Genomic DNA, 23811 nt, shown 5'->3' with positions numbered 1-23811 from the left:
TGTCAAGTAATGTTAACTATATCCTGATGGAAGATGATTGACAAAGAAAATTAACTATCACATATGATCGAAGGAGTTCATAAAATGTGTTCTGAGAATGCTAAGTAGTAGATCATCAAAAGCATTTACAAACTGAATGCTGAAATATGTTTTTTTTGTGTGTGTGTGTGTGTAAGTTTGAGTGTTATTTTTAATTTTTCCATTTTTTTAGATGAGGAACTCATAATGTGACTCAAAGTGGCAATTCTATTACCTTAGACTTGTGAGTGTTGAGATTATAGGTCTATGCCACCATGACACCATGCTCATCTAGGGTCAAAGTTTTAAAGACAGATACTGACACATAGCATAACAATTTTCAACTATTGAGGAGATTCTAAGCACAGACATTTAATGGTTTCATAGGATATGCTAGAATTAGCAATATCTCTGTTACATTTGTAAAATCACACCATTTACTTATTATACAATAGTCTCAACAATTGCTACTCTGTCTCATAATTGCTACTGAGCAGGCAACTATAATTTCTTTGTTTTTATGTTTGTCTGTCTTTTATTTTTCTTGGCAGGACTTTGTGTACTCTAAGCTGTCTTTTGAACTGAATATGCAGCCAAGGATAACCTTGAATTTCTGACCCTCCTACCGTTATCTTCAGAGTACTAGAATTACTGACATATGCCACCACACCTGTTACTAAGCAATGCTAGTGGTTGCATCATGGGTTTCACACATTCTAGCACTCTGTCTGTAGAGCTGCATGCAACCCAGAATAAACACATTCCACTTAATATGGCTGTCACAGATGTCAGGACATGAAAAGTTGAGGGACAATATTTTCCAATAGAAAAAAACTCCAGGTGTATGTATCCTATAGCACACTAACATCTGTGATATAACCATGCCTTATTGTAGGCTTTGGACTTAGATATGAATGTGGTTTTCTTTAATTTGTTTTGACTGAGGGGCCCCCAACTGGATCAGGCCCTCTGAATAGGTGAGACAGTTGATTGGCTTCATCTGTTTGGGAGGCATCTAGGCAGTGGTACCAGGTCCTGGGCTCATTGCATGAGTTGGCTCTTTGAAATCTGGGACTTATGCAGGGACACTTGGCTCAATCTGGGAGGAGGGGACTGGACCTGCCTGGACTGAGTCTATCAGGTTGATCTCAGTCCTCAGGGGAGACCTTGATCTGGTGGAGGTGGGAATGGGGGGCGGGCTGGGGGGAAGGGGAGGGGGCAGGAAGGGAGAGAACAAGGGAATCTGTGGCTGTTATGTGGAACTGAATAGTATTGTAAAATAAAATTAAAAAATTAAAATAAAAGATTGAAACTTGAAAATAGGAAGGAATTTTAAACCCCTTAAAATATTGCCAGTGGGGGACAATCTGTTTTAATGATGTTTCTGGGTGAATGTGGTATAATTTTAAGCAACTAAGTAAGTAAATATATCTACACTTACACCTTTTCAACTATCAGTTTTAGAATTTTATCTTACCCCACCTATAGTTCAAGTCCTCATGTTATAATCATATTTGTAAGGCAGAAATAGAGTCAGGGAACACAGGTAGACAAACAGAAGCAATCCTGAAGAAAGAAAAGAAGAAGAAAAAGAAAGAAAAAAATTTAATCTCCAAAAATGCCTACATGAAACAGGTGCATAGGCCCAACCTTTTAGCTCAGCTTAGGAAGGCAGAAGAAGGGTGGGGGATATCTCTGTGTTCAAGGTCAGCTTAGTCTTTAAAGCAAATTCCAGAGCAGCCAGGGCTACATAGTGAAAACCTGGTCTCAAACCAAAACAAAAAAAAAATTCATAGTAACACATACATAAGAGCAAACAATAAAATCTTTAGGTAAAATATTTTCCAATATCTCTGTGCTGTAGATTTTCAGTCAGAATATTATCCTCAGAATAGCAAATGGAAAGGAAATCAATAGCAAAATTACAAGAGAAACTTTTAAACCCAAGAAGAACCCCTATTTTTTTTGAACTTGACATTTCAGATGTACATTGACAAATATGGAATATTTGTTATATTAAAGACAAAAAAACTACATAAAACACTATAGGAGGATATAATCTTTATTCAAATGTGTAGTTTTAAAAATACAAGCCAAAAAACTATTAATAGTTGTTTTCCCCAGCTTTAAACCACAGTTTAATATTTACAATGAATCAACAACAAAAAAAATCTTAAGGTATAGTCAAAGCTAAAAATATTAACTAAATTCTTTATTTTATATAAAATAAATCACCTCTCAGTTTGGACTCTTTACAGGTCTAAAATATTTAGGAATATTTTATTTATCACAGTTAAGAACAGATGAGCTCTGTCTTCTCCAGCAGAAAATATTTTACATATCTTCTATACCCTGGTTCATAAGCTGTAGGACAGGCTCCCCTGTGAAGTACTTAACACTGTCCTGAAGAGAAACAGCTTCCAAACCGAGCTACTTCCTGTCTACCCACACCTATATGCCTTTCTGTTCTGTTCTCTCATTTGCTCTCTCAGTCCAGTTATATCACTTCCTCTTCCTGCCCAGCTCTGTCACTTCCTGTCTGTGTGTACAGACCTCCAGACCTCTATGATTAGTGCTGGGAATAAAGCCATGTATAATCATGCCTGGCTATGTTCCCAGTGTGGCCTTGAACTCACAGAGATCCAGACAGATCCCTGCTTCCCAAGTGATAGGATTAAAGGCATGTGCTACCATTGCCTGACTTCTATGTTAATATAGTGGCTGGCTTTTTCCCCTCATCCTCAGGTAAATTTTATTGGGAGTATATTGTGGGACACAATACATCACCACATTTCCCCTTTTTCTCTAAATAAAAAAAATATAACTAATATAAGAAAAACTATAAAGAATAAGTGAGAAAACTATACATAATATATATAAGTAATAAATAACATCAACAATGTCGAGACCATTTTGCATTTGATAAATTCAAAGAAAATATTCTATTTATCCTATATTTGTGAGCCTAAGGTTTCATATCTAACTTATCTTTTATTATAACCAAGGAAAATTAAGTATAACTATTTACTCGTGTCACTGTTCCTCGGCTTGCCATAAGCAAAATGAAGTAGGAAGATGCTCTTAGCTACATTTATAATCCCTTCTGAAGCTCTCTCAGGTTTCAGGTAGACACTCTTGCCACCACGTTTGGGCGCCACTTGTTTTGTAGTTGGAAGGATTTTCTGGTCCCACCAGGCCCCCACAGTCCTGTGCCCAACTAACAAAATAATCATTCAGAGGCTATTATTATTTGTAACTGCTCAGCTATTAGCTCATGCTTATTACTGACTAGCTCTTACGCTTAAATTAACCCATAATTTTTATCTATGTATATCCATGTGGCTTGGTACCTTTTCTCAGTTCTGCCTTGTCATCTTGCTTCCTCTGTGTCTGGCTGGTGACTCTTGACTCAGCCCTTTCTCTTCCTAGAATTCTCCTCATCTGCTTGCTCCACCTATACTTCCTGTCTAGCTACTGGCCAATCAGCGTTTTATTTATCAACCAATCAGAGAAACACATATTTACAGCATACAGAAAGACAACTTACAGCAGAGTTGTGAGTGGTGTGTGTGTGTATTTGTGTGTGTGTGTGTGTATGACATTTTGTGTGTGTGCTGTATATGACACTGTGTGTATATGTGTGTGTGTGTTACTTATGGCACATGTGTGTGGGACAGTGCATGCTCATGGGTGCATACAGAGGCCAGAAGAGAAGGTAGAAGTCCTGCTCTACCATGCTTTACCTCCCTTTTGGAAAGGTCTCTAACAGTACCTGGAACTAAGCTGGCAATGAACAAGCCTCAGTGATCCTCCAATCTTTGCTTCCTTCCCCTACCCCTCCCAACAGTGCTGGGGTTCAGACACCTGTGCAAGTATGACTGGAGTTCTATACATATTCTGAGGGTTTGAAATCATACCTCTATAGCTGTGCTGCAAGCACTCCTGCCCACTGAGTCAGCTCCCTAGTCTCCAATTTTACTCGTATAATCTTTTATCATATTTCCATTTAGAGGTTGCATGAATATTAGTTTTCTCTAAGAACAAAGGGGAAGCCATTTGACCCAGCCATCTTATCTAGCCTCATTTATTTTGTAGTAATCTTTAAAGTTCTTGTAAATATAAAATGTAAAATTTTATGCAACTCATAACTAATGAGGAAATAAGATGTTAATAATGGTTTCAAGAACATTTGATGAAATGAGTATTTATAGACAGTTTAATCAAGGAATATTAGGCTAATAATGCTGGATTGAATTCAGATCTGATTAGTATCCAATAAGAAAGTAGATCTTAATCCTATATATTTACTGATTGAGGTTATATATGCTTTTGTGAGATATGTATTTGCAATTTAGTGTGTACTCTTTAAGTGTTGATCTATTTTTAACAATGAACAAACAGTAAGTAATTTAAGCTACATACACATGCTGACAAGATGGCTAAGTGGGTAAGGGCAGTTGCTGTTAAACTCCCCATCCTGAATTTGATCCTTGGGACCTACCTGGTAGAAGGAGACTACCACAATCTTTCCTTTGATTTTTTCATTCACACTGGAGCAGGTGCATACATGTAAACACACAACACACACACACACACACACACACACACACAGAGAGAGAGAGAGAGAGAGAGAACAAAACACTCATCAATAAATAAATATTAAATTAATTTATAAATAAAATGTAAAAGAAAAGTAATTTATGATATTAATCTCTGACAAGGCTATTGTGGCTCATAAATGATGTTGCAAAAACATCACATTTTTGTTTTAAATCAAAATTTGTGATATTATCTCAAGAAATTGTTCCCCACCACTCACCCCAAAAAGTTTCTCAAAGGCTTGGGTGAAGAAATTACAAAGTTTAGATAATATTTCTGTATTTTCCTTACTTGCAATGAAAAGATTACATGTTGTTCCTCATAAGGAAAACAAAGGACTTCGTCTGTTTTCAAAACCTAATGCCTGTCTCTGGTAAATGTCACTTCTTGTTGTTTCCCTCATCATCCTTTTTCTAATATTTTCCAAAGACTACCTTTTGTTTCTCTCTGGACTTTCCTTTAGTTAAGAAAATGCATTTTCCTTTCATGCAACCAGTTTTACCACATGTTCATTTGCATAAAATTTAGATGTCTAAATCCACATTGTGGAAGTCCTGTGGGAAGCACATTAACTTGTAGGGTATTATCTTATCCATGCTCCATTTGCACATCTTGTTTCTTGGGTCTTACATTGTCTGCCTAAGGTTATCTGTGCTTTTCCTTCCTAAGTCCTCTATTTCCTTACATGTTCCATCATATCCATATCCCACAGGATTTCAGCTCAGCAATATGCTACATTTCCTTAATTTATTATGTTCCTACCTATGGAACCAAGATGGCCTGGAGCATTTTAAAATAAGCAGTGGGTGATGGAAATTATTTTTTGCTTTCACATTTTGTCAGTGGCACAACAAAGCCTCCTCTTTGTTTCCCATTAAACACAGAGGTTCTAGTCTCCAATTTGCAGTACCTGCCTTTTTAGGTGAAGGGAACTTTGGTCATGGCAACAGTTAGGTAGCAATTAACACTTGTAAAATATCTTCACATCAGACTTATGTCCATAGACTACACAGATGGCTGCAAGTATACAGTGAGATGGACAGGAATAAAACAAAAACAAACAAACAAAAACCCAAAATTGTTAGCCTAGATCCTTACAGAGAGCATCTTTCTTCAGAATGTGTAGTGCATCAAAAGAAAAAAACACAATAGAAATTATGCAAGTTGTCATGACATTGAGAATCTTAACAATGACAGAGAAGCCTATAAATTAGGAAATAAATATTTCAGGCATTTGCTTGTTAAGGACAAGTTAGCATTGCTGATACAAAACACAATGTAATAATAATAATAATAATAATAATAATAATAATGACAGTAACAATTCCTACTGGCTAAACCTAACATATTCCAATGTTTTTGGTTCTTCTTGTTTGTGCTGAATATTGAACCCAGAGCCTAAAACAACTCTCTATGTGTCCTGCTATATTTTTGTATTTAGTGTGAGTGGTGAATGGTGCTCATGCATGATACAGCTTGCCTGTATAGAAGTTAGAGGGCAATTGTTTCTACCATGTGAGGACGAGAGATGGATCTCATGTCATCAGGCTCAGCTTCAAATGCCTTTAACCCCTGTGACCCAATCTTGCTGGCCTTCATGTGCTCTTTCACTGAGCACCACGTCCAGCCTGTATGTGTACAGAGATGTGTGCAGAGACAAGGTGTTTCAACCAGGTAACTCTGAAATTTTTGTTGGCCTGGGGCACATTTAAATACTGCAATGGGATTCAAAGCTGGGGATAAATAAATAACTAAATATAACCAACAGTTTATTGGATTGGGATAAAAGACACTAGTGAAAATAGCTTAAAGACATAAAATGACCAAAACTCACTTAATAATTTAGAAAAATCTAGAAGTACAAACACAAGTATGAGAAAACACAGGGGGAAAAGAATTAGGAAACAGAATAAAAGGAAGATATATCTCTCCTTTCCAACAGTTCATAAGAATTCAATATGATTAAGCAAGATTTATAAGCTTAACAAAGTTTTACAGATAAAATTTAAATTCGTTTCCCCTTTCCTTTGCAACAATAAGATGGTGAATAGTTGATTACCATAAATAAGTCTTTCAAACACTTGGAAACTGTTAAGTATCCTCTTAGCTCCCTTTCTGTAATACAAAATTACTTGTAAACTAACTTATGAATCATGCACTTACCTTCAGAACAAGCACAGTTCGTAAATTAGCAAGTCCCCTAGAGGAATAAACTCATGTGTTCTTTTAAAATATACACTTCACTTTCCATTTATACAACATTTTTCTGCCAAAGTGCATGGAGAGCCTCCCATATATCATTCTAATACTGGTGCTTTGTTTACATTGAACATCTTGATATAAAGAATACAAACCAATCTGAAAACAAATTCACACTTTACAACTGTTCTCAGAGATGGAGAACATCACTGAATTTAACAAGCCTTAGTGTTTTCTTTTGCAGAGCTCATGGATCAAAATTTAGGGCTCTTCCCACAGCAGGAAGTAGGAAAAGAAAAGAGAAGAAGTGGGAAGAAGATACTAAATAAAGGAAATGTTTTTTTTTTTTTTCAGGGAATGTCTTTCTTCTTCTGTGTGTGTGCATGTGCTTAAATAAGACTGTGCATGTGTATGCACGTGTGTGTGTGTGTGTGTGTGTGTGTGTGTGTGTGTTTATGTATGAGTATATGTGAGTGTGTGTGTGGCATTGAGATTCAAACATCATACATATTAGTCAAATATTAGTCAAGTGTTCTCTCACTGGGCTAAAACCCAGTGTAATATCCCAACCACTTATCTTCCTCTTTCAGGGTCTGCTCTGTTGGCATTCATGTTCCCCAAAATACATTTGTCTTGAGTTCAGGCTCCCTGTCAGTTCATATCCCATCATATCTCTTTCCTGCTGCAATATGATTTAGGATATTATCTCAAGCTATGGTTATCTTTGCTTAGTTCATCTCAGAGTGTGGCTAAACATGTTGCACTATCCAGTTTCCATTAAAAGATCCCACTTTGTACTCACCTGTCAATAACTCTCCTTTCTAAGTCTCTTGATGACGTCTTTCCAAAGCAAAGCTGCCTCCCTGTATTCCTTGGACTGAATTTTCATTTCCCATTCCTCGTCTACACTGCTCTCCCCTCTCCCACTAAGCCTTTCAACATGACCTCCAGTGGGTTCCTTCCTTTTCCAAAATGACATTCTCCATTATTCTATTTCTTCAGAATGGGTCTCAAATAAATTTTAGTTTTACCCATTATTGGACAACTCAAGTAAGATCACTGGAACAAATAAAGAGAGGATCTTTCCATGCAGACAAATGTCTGATTCAAATAACTTACCATAGTTGTCTCTAACAATTCCTTAGATTGGTGTATAAAACCAAGGCTACATCAGAAAAAGGACTAAATAGATAGATCTTTTTAAAGACAAAAATAAAACAGTAAACCCTCTGAAGAATCAACTGCTTAGAAAATGGGGTTACATGTTGTCTTACTTTCGCTGCTATAAAACTGCCAATTTGCTCTTGTATGTGGATCCTAACCTCTAGTGTTTGTACATAACTATACAAGGAGTGAGAGTGGAGGTATACTAGGAAACAAGACTGGAGACGAGGAAACAGGAAACCTACAGCTGATAAACACCTTCAGTAAGGTGGCTGAATACAAAATTAACTCAAAATTATTAGTAGCTCTCCTATATACAAAGGATGAATGGGCTGAGAAAGAAATCAAAGAAGAAATATCACCCTTTACAATAAGACTAAATAATATAAAATATCATGGGGTAGCTCTAATCAAACAAGTGAAAGGCCTATATGACAAGAACTTCAAGTCTGAAGAAAGGAGGTGAAGAAGACATTAGAAAATGGAAAGATCTCTCATACTCATGGATTGGTGGAATTAACATAATAAAAATGGCAATCTTACTAAAAGCAACCTACAGATTCAATGTAATCCCCAGCAAAATTCCAAAACAATTCTTCACAGACCTCGAAAGAACAATACTCCATTTCATACATGAAAACAAAAAATCCAGAATAGCTAAAACAATCCTGTATAAAAAAAATGAACTTCTGGAGATATCACCATCCCTGACTTCAAGCTCTACTATAGAACTATAATAATAAATACAGCATGGTATTAGCATAAAAACAGATAGGTGGTTCAGTGGAATCGAATCAACGACCCTGACTTAAATCCACAAACTTATGAACACCTGATTTTTGGCAAAGAACTAAAAGAATACAATGAAAAAAAGAAAGTATCTTTAACAAATGGTGCTGGCACATCTGGATGTCAGAGTGTAGAAGAATACAAGTAGATCCATATCTCTCTTCCTGCACAAAACTCAAGTGGATCAGAGTGTATCAAAGATCTCAACATAAAACCAGTTACATTGAACCTAATAGAAGAGAAAGTGGGAAATAGCCTTGAACACATTGGCACAGGAGACAAATTCCTGAATATAACACTAGTAGCTCAGACACTGAGATCAACAATTAACAAATGGGACCTCCTGAAACCAAAAAGGTTCTGTAAAGCAAAGGATAGTGTCACTAAGACAAAATGGCAGCCTAGAGAATGGGAAAAGATCTTAACCAACCCCACATCTAACAGAGGGCTGGTCTCCAGAATATATAAAGAACACAAGAAACTAGACCTCAAAATACTAAATAATCCAATTTAAAAATGGGGTCCATGCCTAAATAGAGAAGTCTCAACAGAAGAACCTCGAATGGCCGAGATACACTTAAAGAATTGTTCAATATCCTTAGCCATCAGAGCAGTGCAAATCAAAAGGACTCTGAGATAACATCTTATACATGTCAGAATGGCTAAGATCAAAAATGCAGTTGGAGAGGATGTGAAGTTAGAGGAATACTTCTCCTCTGCTGGTGGGAGTGCAAACTTGTACAGCCACTTTGGAAATCAGTATGGTAATTTCCCAGAAAATGGAAATCAATCTACCTCAAGACCCAGCTATATGAATCCTGGGTATATACCCAAGGAATGCCCAATCATACCACAAGGACACATGCTCAACTATGTTCATAGCAGCATTATTCATAATCGCCAGAACCTGAAAACAAACTATATGCCCCTCAACCAAAGAATGAATAAAGGAAATGTGGTACATTTACACAATGGAGAATTACTCAGCAATAAAAAAAAAAAAAAAAAAAAAGACATAATGAAATTTGAGGACAAATGATTGGAACTAGAAAAAAAAAAATCATCCTCAGTGAGGTAAACCAGATCCAGAAAGACAAACATGGTATGTACTCACTCATAAGTGGACAGTAGATGTAAAGCAAAGGATAATTAGGCTACAAATCACAAACCCAGAGAAGCTAGGTAACAAGGAGGACCCCAAGAGGGATGCATGAATTTCCCTGGGAAGGGAAAATAAATGAGATCTTCTGTGTAAACTGAAGGTGTATGTGGGTTGGATAAAAGGGGAAGGGGGGATGGTAACATGGCTGGATGGAGGGGGAGAGTAATAAAAGAGATATCTGGATAGAGGGGGCCATTCTGGGGTTAGGGAGAAACCTAATGCCAGGAAAATTCCTGGGAATCCACAAGGATGACCCTAACAAAGTCTCCCAGCAGTAGTGGAGAGGGTACCTAAACTAGCCTTCTCTTGTAATCAGATTAGTGACTACCCTAATTGTCATCAGAGAACTTTCATCCAGTGACTGATGGAGGTGGATGCAGAGATCCACAGTCAAGCACTGGGCCCAGCTCTGGGAGTCCTGTTGACTAGAGGGAGGAGGGATTGTATGAGCAAGGGGGATCAAAATCATGAATGGGAAACCCACAGAAACAGCTGACCTGAGCTAAAGGGAACTCAAGGACTCTAGTCCAACAACTAAGGAACCTGCATAGCTTGGTCTGTTTGTGGGGCCCCAGAAGTGTGATCAGGACCTGTCCCTGGCATATGAGCTGACTTTTTGGAACCTATTCCCCATGTAGGGATGCCTTCCCAAACTGGCTGCTGGAGGAGGAGCTTGGTCCTGCCTCAACATGAGATGACATGCTTTGTTGACTCCCATGGAAGACCTGCCCCTTTCTGAATGGAGGAGGAATAGATTGGGGTGGGAGTAGACAGGAGGTAGCGTAAGGGTACAGGAAGAGAGGAGGAGGGTAAACTGGTCGGTATGTATAATAAATGAAAAAATGAATAAAACATAGGAAAGAAAAATGCTGAGAAAGGTGAGGGTGGGGAAAGGACAAAAGATGAGGTGTGACAGACATGGAAACACAAAGAAGGGAGGAAGGAGTGGGAGAAGGGAGGGAGGGAGAGAAAAGCAAAAGCAATAAAAAAAAACTACCCTAAAGAAAGTTGATTGTTTGTAAAATAAGAGAAAATTTATCAACTACCTAAAAATGCATGCCTTAAAAACAAATTAGACACAGGACTTAGGACTTTCTGGGCCAAAATCAAAATGCTTTTAGGACTATAATTATTCCAGACAGCTTTTGGGTATAACTTGGCTTTTTCCATATTTAAATTATTATCAAAATTTGGTTCCTTGAAGTAGCCAGACTATGGTTTCAATATTTTTTCTGACTTTCAGTTTTGACTGTCCCCATAGTCAGGCAAACAAATTCATGCTTTTGGCCAGGCAGTGATGGTGCATGCCTTTAATCTCAGCACTTGGGACACAGAGCCAGGCAGATCTCTGTGAGTTCGAGGCCAGCCTGGTCTACAGAGTGAGGTCCAGGATAGGCACCAAAACTACACAGAGAAACCCTGTCTTTAAAAATGGAAAGAAAAAAAAGAAAGAAAGAAAAGAAAAAAGTCATGCTTTTGTGTGTTATCTACAAAATCTAGTAGGACATTCCCTTTGCATTTAAGAGGGAATATGAGTAGATTTGCCTCACCAACATGATTTGTCTATCTTCATATCCCTGTACTCAATCACATTTTCAAGGCTCTTTGACAACTAAAGACACATATTTAAAGTAATGGAGATAAGAGAAAGAGTGTGGGGGGAGGGAGTCAAGAGGGTGTATGATTCTACAAACCCACTGTTCAAGTATTGGAAAATTAATCTATGACCAATTTCAGTCATGTGTGTGTTTCAAAAAAGAAGAGGAAAATTTTGTAATGATTTGTTAACTTCAGCTGAAGGTGGACTCCATAAATATAAAGACAATACCGAAAATCCCATGGGAATTGACACGTCGCTTTGACACAATGCAATAAATCTCTTTTTGTGCGTTCAGCTTCTCCTGTTCTAATGAAATCTTTGTCACTTAACTCTGGTTTACAACTAACTGACCAAGGGGAAAAAGAAAACAAATCCCATGTTCCCCAAGAAAAGTTATGGAATTCTTTTGATTTTTCTCATAACAAAAACTTATCTTTAAAAATGTTCATGGTAGAACACATAGACATTTTTTGCTCTCCATGTTCAGAATTTCTTTTCTATTTCCTAGGACTGGTTTGTCTACCTAAGTTGTACAAGATCCTTTGCTTACATTAATGTTTTATGATAGTTTTGTTGTACTTTATCCTTTCATTAGAATCCATTGGCTACTTCAAAGCTATATAAATTTTTAAATGTAAAATCATTAGCAAAATTAAATACCAAATATAAATTAAAGCTTAAAACTTCAGTTTTTATTTTATTTAAAAGTATGTGCATAGATGTCCCTGTTTGAATTAGCCAAAGAGTAAAAGACATTAGCTTGAGATGTAACTCCATGATAAAGTGCCTATCTAGCATATGGGCTTAATGTCCAGTACCACACATCCATACAGTGAAGAAGTAATTAGGCAAACACATCACCAATACCATTCCTGGTTTCGTTTCTATTGCTATTTCTTCAGCTATTGCTGAAGCGCCTTGACAAAAAGTAAAGTAGGGTAGAAGGGGTTTATTTTAACCTACCATTCTAGGTTGGAATCATCACAGTAGAGAAGCCAATGTCAAAGTGGCTGGAACTTAAAACAGCTACCACAGCCTACCCACATTCAAGGACAGAGAGAACTGAATGCATGCACACATCCAGTTCTTGGCCCACTTTCCCCACTCTTACGCAGTCCAGGGACCTGAGCCCAGAGGATGGTGTTGCTAAGAGTGGATTGAGTTTTTACACATCAATTATTGTAATCAAAAAAATGTCCAATGGACATGTCTACAAGCCAACGTGTTGCAAACAATCCCTCACTGAAACTCTTTCCAGGTAATTCTACATTTAGTCAAGTTGAGAATGAAAACTAACCATCATGATATTTATACAAAACAAATAGCAAATGATTCCATATAATTGTGTGGATAAACACATAACTCCCAGGGAGATCTAAATTCTAATAACCTGTTTTAAAATTTGATTACAATTGATATCAACAAAATCCAAATATATTAATCCAAGTTTATTTTTAGCATAACAAGTCCAACTCAAAAAGCTATATCCTTGCATATTTATTCCCACTTACATCTCTAGAAATTTGCAATCTTTAGAAGAAAATTTTATTTTATTATTTTGTGTGTGTTGTGTGGTGTGTGTGTGTGTGTGTGTGTGTGTGTGTGTGTGTGTGTGATTGGACCCTAAGTGCAAGCACCTGCAAAAGCCATAAAAAGGAGGCATATCTACTGGAACTGGAGTTACAGAGAGTTGTGAGCCACCTGACATGGAATCTGGGAAATGAAATTCCATCTGATGCAAGATCAGCAAATGTTCTTGCTGCTGAACAATCTCTTCAGTTTCAAATTCATAATATTTTAGGAAGAATATAAAAATGTGTATGAGGAGAACAAAATTTTATCTATGAAATGATGGTTTCTTTGCTAGCAACTCATTCTGGACTCATCATTATCAGTCAAGATAATGGTTTATTCCCAAAAGGTTCAGTTCAGGATTTAAGTAAAAACAGCAAATCATGGCAGTATAAAGAATTCTTAAAATCTGAATAATACACCTCCTCTTGGGATTTTTCCAAGCTTCTAGGAGCCAAATACTCTTACTAGTGTTAAGGGTGCATTCTCTGACAGAAAGTTGGAACCAGAACTTGTGTGTCATCTTTGATTTCTTATTTTAACAGTTATAAGTGTTAGCAAATTCACTTAGTCACAAGATCATAATATTTAACTACTTAGGCCTTGTGTTTTAAAATGTTAGCTATGTTCAAGCTAGTTTAACCCTTGTTTCTCATATGGATGAATATATCAATTCTAAATTCCTGTATGTACAGCCTGTCTTTCATCTTATTCTTCTACATGCAGTGTTGCATACCAATTTCCTAAATGCAAAAATAGGATGAAAAATATTTTTCCTTGAGGTTAATACAGTCTTCATCCTAAAATTTTGTATATTCAGAAGACTCTTCCTAGTATTTACTTTTAGATTTAACCCTTACTATTTTGATTTTATTCCTTACATTCATAGGTTAACCACTATGCTATGAAAATATGTTGCTAGTCTTATCTTCATCTTCTACCAGAAAACTCTATTTTTTTATATATTCAAAACCTTAGTTACTAGCCTTACTCATTTTAATGATAACTTGTCTTTCACTGATTTTTAAAGTAGGATTGTTAAATAAATGATGAGTTTCCTAATCTCATTAATACTAAGAGGTTTTGTTTCCTCTTGTAAATATCTGTTTTTAGCTTTGTAGTTTTTGATGGTACTTAATTTTACCTCCTTACCACCTGCATTTGTATATTTATGTCATTCCATTTATTAAATCTTGGAGCAGAGCCACCATGAACAAGACAGTGAGAAAATATTTGTTATTTGAGAAATGGTTGTATTTAGTGGTTTTATTTCTAAGTCATTATCCAATATACATGGGAAAACATGGGAAAATCAGAATTGCAATGGTCAGCCAATTATTTAGAAGGCAGGCAAGAGGATGTCACTTGAAATTAATTTATGCCCGTGTGAATGATGATCACATACTATACAAGCGAGCTACATTTGTTTCTGGTCTTGGGGTTTCACTAGTTTCCTAGAAAAATCAAGGGAGGTTCAGTTCGCCAAATACATTGACGTACATTACAAATTCTTCAGCAAACACTTATTCAGATAGAAAAGGTACACGTTATAACCACTGTAATTTGGCTCAAAATCAAAGCCACCTTCACCTCTGTGGCTCAGTCATGCTGTAAATCACACCTTGGAAAGAACACAACAATTACACATGTATTAGTGTATGTGTCCTGGAAAGTACAAGTGTCACTTCTCATCTCTGTGGTTTATATGAGAATTTCATTTTGAACTCTGTTAAGACCGAGGAAACCCACCTACTAGAGCATTCAGGAAGGCACCTTCACTTTGGAGCTCGACATCACCTTACAAACTGCTTTAAAATGTTTCTGGAAGTAATAAATCATTAATTAAAAATGACTCCTTATTACAAAAGCTTGAATGTACTTGAAATATCTGAGAAACCCTTCAAGTTATGAATATATAAAAACCTCAAAGGTAGTCATTTTATAAATAAAAACCATTAAATTTTAATCAAAAGAAGATTCCTTCAATGTAGGCTTCTAAATGTTTAATGTCCGATATTCAGGGAAAGGTTTGCTCTTTTTGACGGCCTTATCCTTGAAGCCTTGCTCATTCTATTTGCCTTAATCTCAGCAACCCCATCAGCCTCCACATATATTTGATTCTGTGAAACTGAGAGCCCTACCATCTAGCTTGATTTGGAGAAAAAATGCATCATATCCATTGCTTTTTTCTTTTTAATTTATATTATTTCCTAATTACATTTAAGATAAGTATTGATGCTTCTAACTGAATATTTGAAAATGAATCCAAATGGGAATTAAAGTTTTTAAGACTTCTTAGGAAATCTCTGAAAGAAGAACTCACTAAATTTAACATGAGTGTCCATTTTGTAAGAAAAAATTGTATTTGCTTAATATTTTCAGAAGGAACTTATTTTACTGAGAAGGTAGATAGTTACTCATATAATTGCTATTATAATACATTTCCAGTCATGATTTTGGTAGTAATTTGGTATTTGAAATTCAGTATAAAATGATTTTATGGAAATAGGGTTTTTATTTTTAATCATGTGTATGTGTGTCTACTTCCAAGCATCTATATGAACCTGTGAGTGTAGGTACCTGAAGAGGCCAGAGTGTTCTGGTCTTCTGAAGACTGAGTTACAGTCAGCTATTTGATGTGAGTGCTAGGAATTGAACTCTGGTTTTACTAGAAAAATAGCATGCCACTCCTAACCACTAAACTTTCACTTCAGCCTCCAGTATAAAAGTTTTAGAAATACATATTATTGTTTACTTAAGTTAATTGAAAGATAAAAAATGAAATAAGCCTATACAGTCTTAACTTAATTATATAGCAAATGATTGATTTGTTATGTGTAATATTTCTTCTTAGATACTCATTATACAGAAAGAATCGAGATAACACAAACCATAAAAAGAAATAAGAAAAGTAATGTTTGCAGTACTGTAGTTTAAGCCTGAGACTTCCTGAATGCTAATCTACCATTTTAGCACTGTGCTGCTCCTAGTTGAGACAAAATTGCTTTAAATTAAGTTTTATATTAGCACATTCTATACACATCATAAACATGCAACTATATTACTGATCCATCTGTAATTGTAAATAACTCTGGGGGTTTTTAAGCTGTTAACTATATTGTCATCCACTAAATAAAACTTTTTTCAGTGTTCAAGTATTTTCTTTAAATAGGTAACTAAGAACAGCCTAATTGTCTTTGGAAATGAATTGAAGCATTTTAGACTTAAAGCAAAATCAACCGCATGTAAGAACTCTATTTTTGATGGTAAAGTTATTTTCCCTGGGGCACACTTCAGCCATTGAGAAACTCGAGTATGTCGATACTAACATAGACAAACAGACAGGAACAAGACACATTTTGTTGGATTATTAGAGATAAGTAATCTATGACCTTATAGAATATTACAGAGTATAAAGAATTTGGATTTGTTAAAAAGTACTCTAGCTTACCACAATATAGATCTATCTGTACTCAGAATTATGGGACTGTGTATTCAGGGATTAATATAGAGATTCTTTTTAAATAGAATCAAGGATCTGGCAAGAAACATTTTCCTGTAGCATTAGTACTTCCAGCTCCCGGCAAAAGGAATCAGAGATCACTGGAGAAATGATTGATGCCAAGGCTGAGACAAGGGAAGATATAAGATGACCAGATGTATGGATCCAGTTTCAAATACTACTTGAATAAGGACTTGAGATAAACTCCGAACTTTGGCATTATGTTCAAACTGGACAACGAAGGATATAGTTACATTTCCTAGAAATTGACAACTAACCTAAAATTTTTCTTTTCAGAATAAAGATACCTTCGCCCATACCCAGCAGGAAGCAACTTTAAGAATCTGACGCCCGCCAGGCGGTGGTGGCGCACACCTTTAATCCCAGCACTCGGGAGGCAGAGCCAGGCGGATCTCTGTGAGTTCGAGGCCAGCCTGGGCTACCAAGTGAGTTCCAGGAAAGTCACAAAACTACACAGAGAAACCCTGTCTCGAAAAAACCAAAAAAAAAAAAAAAAAAAGAATACGACGCCCACATTTCCAAAGAGGTGGTGTGGGGTGGGTGGTTTTTTGGTCTTTTAATGGGTTTTGGATCTGGGATAATTATCATTGTTTAGGAGGGTTGGTTACAAGTTGTTGTCAAGGGTTAGGAAAAGGGCTAAGCAAAAGAGATTAGATTTAAGGTTCTTGATTTTAAAAAAAGAAAGAAAAAGTAAAGGACAATTACTAGCTTTAAATACTTTACATTAGATTGGATTGTTTTATATTGTATACAAATTATATATATATATATATATATATATATATATATTGAAATTGATATTGTTAGAAAATGCTATATGTATATTTCTAATTTTGTTCAAGATAGTGTACTTATACCATTCATTTAACAATGTAATGCAAATTGCTGAATTTTGAATGTTATTATTACCAACTATTAGGATATAAGGAAATGAAAGTTAGTAGTTAGACATTACAATAGAATTTGTAGTCATATTAGGTATGTTTTCAAGATTGAGCAGATGTATTTTAGATAGACAGATCATCTTCAAACCCTTCAGAGATCTATAGAATATGGCAATTAAAATGTTTTAATAACTTAGAAAATTTTTCTTTTTTGTTATGACTATGAGACATGTCGGCCCCTGGCAGTACCAATCTACGTCAGAGAGAATATGGACATTGAAGAAACTGCATATGGAGTTAACTTTCATTGTGGCAAAAGTTAGCCACTGGACAACAAAGTATCCTTGAATCAACTGCTGAATAACAGGACAAAATGGACAGACAGGACAGGAAACAAAGAATTACTGATTCTTGCCAAAACAAGTGTGGTTATGGCTTTATCAAAAGGCATCTTCTGAGGCCAGGACAATATAGCATCATGCCTGAAATGGCCTTCGCAATCCGGAAAAGGTACAGAGCCTTTTTCTTCGAAGGCAGCTGGACAGGCAGTGGGCCGATGGCTTCGGATGTGCAATGGAACAGCAGCTGAAACAGTAATTCGTTAAGAGTAACTAAGCTCACACCTCTCAATAGTGGACTGGCAGTTAATAGAGCGATGTGGAGAAGAACAGGATGCTGTGATGAAGCCATATATACACAGTCAAGATGAATTGTCAGCTGAATTTAAAAAACATCAACAATTTCCAGAATTTAAAATCCAGAATCATGACATGACACTAGTGAAATTCAGGTGTTTCTGGTACATGGACTGCTCTCACCCAATGTGAGGTCAAACTGTTGACCTTGTGTACATCCTAGTTCACAAATGAGTCTGTCAGATACGCTAAGCCTATAGGCTGAAGATGATGCCCAACACTGTGGAGAAACCTCAGGTGACTGTCCAGGCAGCTGGCTGTTTCTGTCAACTCACTTTTTTTTTTTTTTTGAAGTTCCTTGCATGCACTTCCTGTTTTTATTTTTGTTAGGTAATATTATTTTCCTTCTTGGGTCTCTTAGGGAGTTGAAGATTAGTTAGTTATAGTTGAAAATTAGTTAGGATAAAAAGTGAATTAGGTACATTTTGGACTTATCAAAATAGGATAGATAACGGAATTATTTTTTCTGAATTTGTCAAATACAAATGGACTAGACATTGTTTATGTATTTATTGCTTGTATATATGGTATATAGTTATTGTACTTTTGTGTATAGTTTTTCTTATATTAGTTATAACTTTTTTCCTTTTTTCTTGTTATTAAAATAGAAAAGGGAAAAAAGAGGAAATGTGGTGGTATTGTGTTCCCCAAAATATTTTGTACCCTAATAAACTTATCTGGGGTCAGAGAAGAGAAAAACCACTAGATACTTAAGATAGCCAGTGGTAGCACACACCTTTAATCCTAACATTCCAGAGGCAGAAATCCATCTGTTCAAGGATAAAGCCAAGTATGATGACTCACGTCTTTAATCCCAGAAAGCGAGCCTTTAATCCCAGGGAGTGATGGTAGAAAGCAGAAAGGTATATAAGGCATGAGGACCAGAAAGTAGAAGCATTTGGCTGGTTAAGCTTTTAGGTTTTGAGCAGCACAGTTCAGCTGAGAGCCATTTGGATATGAGGACACAGAGGCTTCCAGTCTGAGGAAAATAGATCAGCTGAGAAGTTGTCCAGGTGAGGTTAGCTGTGGCTTGTTCTGTCTCTCTGATCTTCCAGTGTTCACCCCAATAACTGGCATCAGGTTTGATTTAATTAATAAGACCTTTTAAGATTCCTGCTACACAGATGAGATCCTGGAGAAACAGAGAAAGAGAAAACACTAAAAGTAAAACCAAAACTAAACCAAACATAAATAAAGGAAGTAATAGCCAAAAGATAAGGCAGTTAACTAGAAGATGAAGCAGTCACTACTAATACTATATAAGCAATACAATAAAAAGCAGTATTTAATTATAACAAAGTGTGGGAAACAAACAAATATATAAATGAATGGAGGAATAGGCTGTACAGAGAAATTCCAAATATTCTATCATGACACCCCTCCACTAAAAGACATTTTGCACTCTTTATGCTTTGTGGAATATGGAAAGGGAGAACAAACATGAACTTATAGTGAAGAAACCTGAAACACAGATGTCCAACTGGCATGTGCACACCAACAATGACATCACAGTGACAACATACACTTTTTCATATGATAGGAACAGTAATTTGCTGCTAAATAGTTTCTTCTGAAGGCATCTGAAGTCAGTCGCAGATATAGTATAATTTGTATCATTTGTTCATTCTAGATTTTAAATATAATCATATATAGATATACAATGATTTGAAAGTAGAAACAAGAACAGTGAAGGAGAAGGACAGATGGAGCAGGCTGAGGAGGATGTTGGGACAGAGTGAATATTGTAGATGAATTTCTAAATGGTCTTAATAAATAAAAAACACGGAGCCAAATATAGGGGTGAAAGTTTAGAGAGATTAGGGATATAGGGAAAGCCACCAGCCAACCTTACCTCACCAACTCTGCAGCTTCCTGAGAGTGACTTCCTGTCTACCCAGTCTAGTATGCCTTGCTCTTCTACCATCAGATTTGCTCTCTGTCTAACCACATCACTTCCTCTTCCCGGCCAGCTCTGTCACGTCTTGTTTGTATAGGCCTCCAGAACTCTGTGGTTGGTACTGGGATGAAAGGCATGTGTCACCACACTTGGCTCTGTTCCATAGTGTGGCCTTGAGCACACAGAGATCTTGCCCGCTAAGTGATAGGATTAGGGGCATGTTCTTTTTTGTTTACTTAAAATGGCTTTTCTATTTCCTCTGATCTGCAGGCAAACTTTATTTATTAAAGTACAAATAAAATATCACCATAGAACATAGTCAATATAAATAATATACTACAACAGTCATGGCTCTGTGAAACCTATCAGTATATACAAGAATACATAACAACAATAATTATTTTAAGGGAGTTGGAGAAATGATGCAGTTGGCAAAATGCCTGCCATGTAAGAATAAGGCCCTGAGTTTGAATCACTACACCCATGTAAAATCTAGGCATGGCATGCACCGGGCAACCACAGCAGTGGGGAGCAGTGACAAGAAGACCTCAGTAACTACTGGTCAGCCTCCGTAATCAAATAAATGAATTCCAGTTTCAGAGAGAGACAGTCTCAAAAAATGAGGTGAAGAATAGTAGAGAAACATATCAGACTTTGATCTCTGGTTTACACACACACACACACAGACACACAGACACACACACACGCGCGCACACACACACACACACACACACACACACACACACACACGCATGCACGCACGGACACACAGGTACATTCACATACACATGCACCACACACACATACAGATATTATACACAGATTCACAACTTCTAAAACAAACAAACAAAAAAAACCTATTCATATTCCAATTGAAGAGACGTCTATAAAATATTTAACCAACTATCTTCAAATCTACCCAAAAAAGAAAAGTATAAAACTTCAAAAAACGTAGAGGAACTTCAGAAAAGACAATGACAAAGTGTATTGTGGAATCCTGGATGAAAGAGGAGGATGTAAGATAACAAATAGATCACAATAATATTAAAAAAACACACACACACACACACAAACTTAGGAGTTAGTATGGGAATCTTGGTATATAAGACACACAAGAACTCAGGATTAAACTAAGCATCTAACAGACATTTAAACAAAAGCTTATTGAAAATCAATGGTGAACATTTGGGATAGTAGGAATGATCTGTTGGCTGGTTCTTGTATTGTTCACATGAATGTCTCAGAACTGAGACAGGGTTAGTCTGCTTGTTAGCTATGCAAACTTAAACCACTCAGCTCCCCAACAAAGCCCCAATACCCATGTCAGTAGGATGGGGATAGCAATACTTCTGTCACAAGATATTTTAAGAGTAAAACAAGACAATGCAATTCAAAAATTTCATATTAAAATTAGATTTAGTCAAATCACCTTTTGTGCATGCAACGTGTGTGTACGTGTCTGTGTGTGTGTGTGTGTGTGTGTGTGTGCATATATGCATACATGCTCAGTGCAGAGGAGTTTAGAATAAGGCACTAAACCTCATAGCACTGGAATTATGGATGTGAACCATATGATGGTTGTGAACACTATGTGAGTGCTGAGAATTGAATCCAGGTCCTCTACAAGAGCAGTAAATGCTTTAACCACTGAGCCATCTATCCAGACCCAAAAGAAAATTCAAAAATTAGCACTGGGTACAATTTGAAAGCCTTAATTCCTGGGAATAAAAATGTTTATCATAAATCAGTATCTGTTAATAACAATACAGGAGTATATAATGATGATGGAGTTGTGGAGTATTATTAGAAAAGTCTAATAACAAAAGGCTATCCAAACATTTCCACGAATTCTCACAGTGTAGTAGTCTGTTTTTCATAGGGATCTCATACAACATGCAGTTAAGAACAACTAAGGCTAAATGCATGTTAGTGGGTTTTTAACAATCCTATTTCTGTTTGGGAGGATAAACAGCCTAATTAGTGAGCTTTTGCAATGACTAATTTGCTTCTTCTGGAAATTTAGGTTAAAGGACTTACTTAGTGGATTTTGCCCACACAAAAGAAACTATATTTTCCTTTCTGATAAATCGAGTAACTCGAAGGTCATAATAGTGTCATGTATCACAAGTCCCTTCTTCAGCCTCATGGTGCCTGAGGGCACTCATTCCAATGTGATCTGTCAACTTCTACCTAGCAGATTAAGTACTTACTTGTAATATATTAATGGCTTCATTTTTAGATTTTGCTTTCTTCCAAATAGCACTAAGAAATTGATTGCCAGCTCACTGAGTTGAGAATGGAAGCAGATTGCTGAGCATGAATTACGATCACAAAAATAGCATCAAGATTGCAGATTTGAATATGATAAATAAGAGATAAGTTACAAAGCAGTTGAGAAGGCAGCCGGATGGTTTTACCATTAGAAATGGAAGAGACGGGACTTAAAAAAAAAAAAAAAAAGTTTTAAACTTCCAAGAGAGTTGCCAAAGCATGAAAGCAGAAATTCTACCGTAAACCATATGAGTAGCTACTTAAGTTCTTTTTAAAGTATGATGATTTTCATGGGTCACTAAAAGGTCACAGAAAAATCAGTGGATCAGATCTCCCGTAAATCAAGCTGAAGAAAATAGGCATGTTCTGGAGATTTTCAAAGGGCTGTGTTAATGTTGTATCTCCATGAATATACTAATACAGCAACAGTGATTAAAATCTTTTCTCCCGTTTAAAATAACAGATCTCCTAGAATCCCCTTCAGATGGTGTGAGTGATAAGTACATCTATCAAAAATGCCATAGCCGGGCGGTGGTGGCGCACGCCTTTAATCCCAGCACTTGGGAGGCAGAGCCAGGCGAATCTCTGTGAGTTCAAGGCCAGCCTGGACTACCAAGTGAGTTCCAGGAAAAGGCGCAAAGCTACACAGAGAAACCCTGTCTTGAAAAACAAACAAACAAAACAAACAAACAAAAAAAAAGCCACAGAAATGGCATTAAACTTTCAGACCAAATTTTGTAACAAAAATTCTAACACTTACTAACTGTACACCTTCAGACAAATTGTTTTAATTCTCAGTTTCTTCATCTGAGAATCTTCAATTCAGAATAAATACAAATTCATTTTGAATGATAAAAATGGCACAAAGAGAGCTAACCCTGACATTATGAGATTTTAGTATTTGATATGACTTATCTCTGGATGTCTTGCACTAAAATCCAGAAGAGTTGACAATATTTTTTTTTTCATTTTTTTATTTTATGTATTTTATTTTACAATACTATTCAGTTCCACATAACAGCCACAGATTTTCTTGTTCTCCCCCTTCCTGCCCCGCTCCCCTTCCCCCCAGCCCACCCCCCTTTCCCACCACCTCCAGAGCAAGGCCTCCCCCGAGGACTGAGATCGACCTGATAGACTCAGTCCAGGCAGGTCCAATCCCCTCCTCCCAGATTGAGCCAAGCGTCCCTGTATAAGTCCCAGGTTTCAAACAGCTATCTCATGCAGGGAGCCCAGGACCTGGTACCACTCCCTAGATGACTCCCAAACAGATCAAGCCAATCAACTGTCTCACCTATTCAGAGGGCCTGATCCAGTTGGGGGCCCCTCAGACTTTGGTTCATAGTTCATGTGTTTCCATTCGTTTGGCTATTTGTCCCTGTGCTTTATCCAACCTTAGTTTCAACAATTCTCGCTCATATAAACCCTCCTCTTTCTC

Source organism: Peromyscus leucopus, chromosome 3 (assembly GCF_004664715.2).
Source record: "Peromyscus leucopus breed LL Stock chromosome 3, UCI_PerLeu_2.1, whole genome shotgun sequence".
Lineage (NCBI taxonomy): Eukaryota > Metazoa > Chordata > Mammalia > Rodentia > Cricetidae > Peromyscus > Peromyscus leucopus.
Note: the sequence above shows the minus strand (reverse complement) of the source record.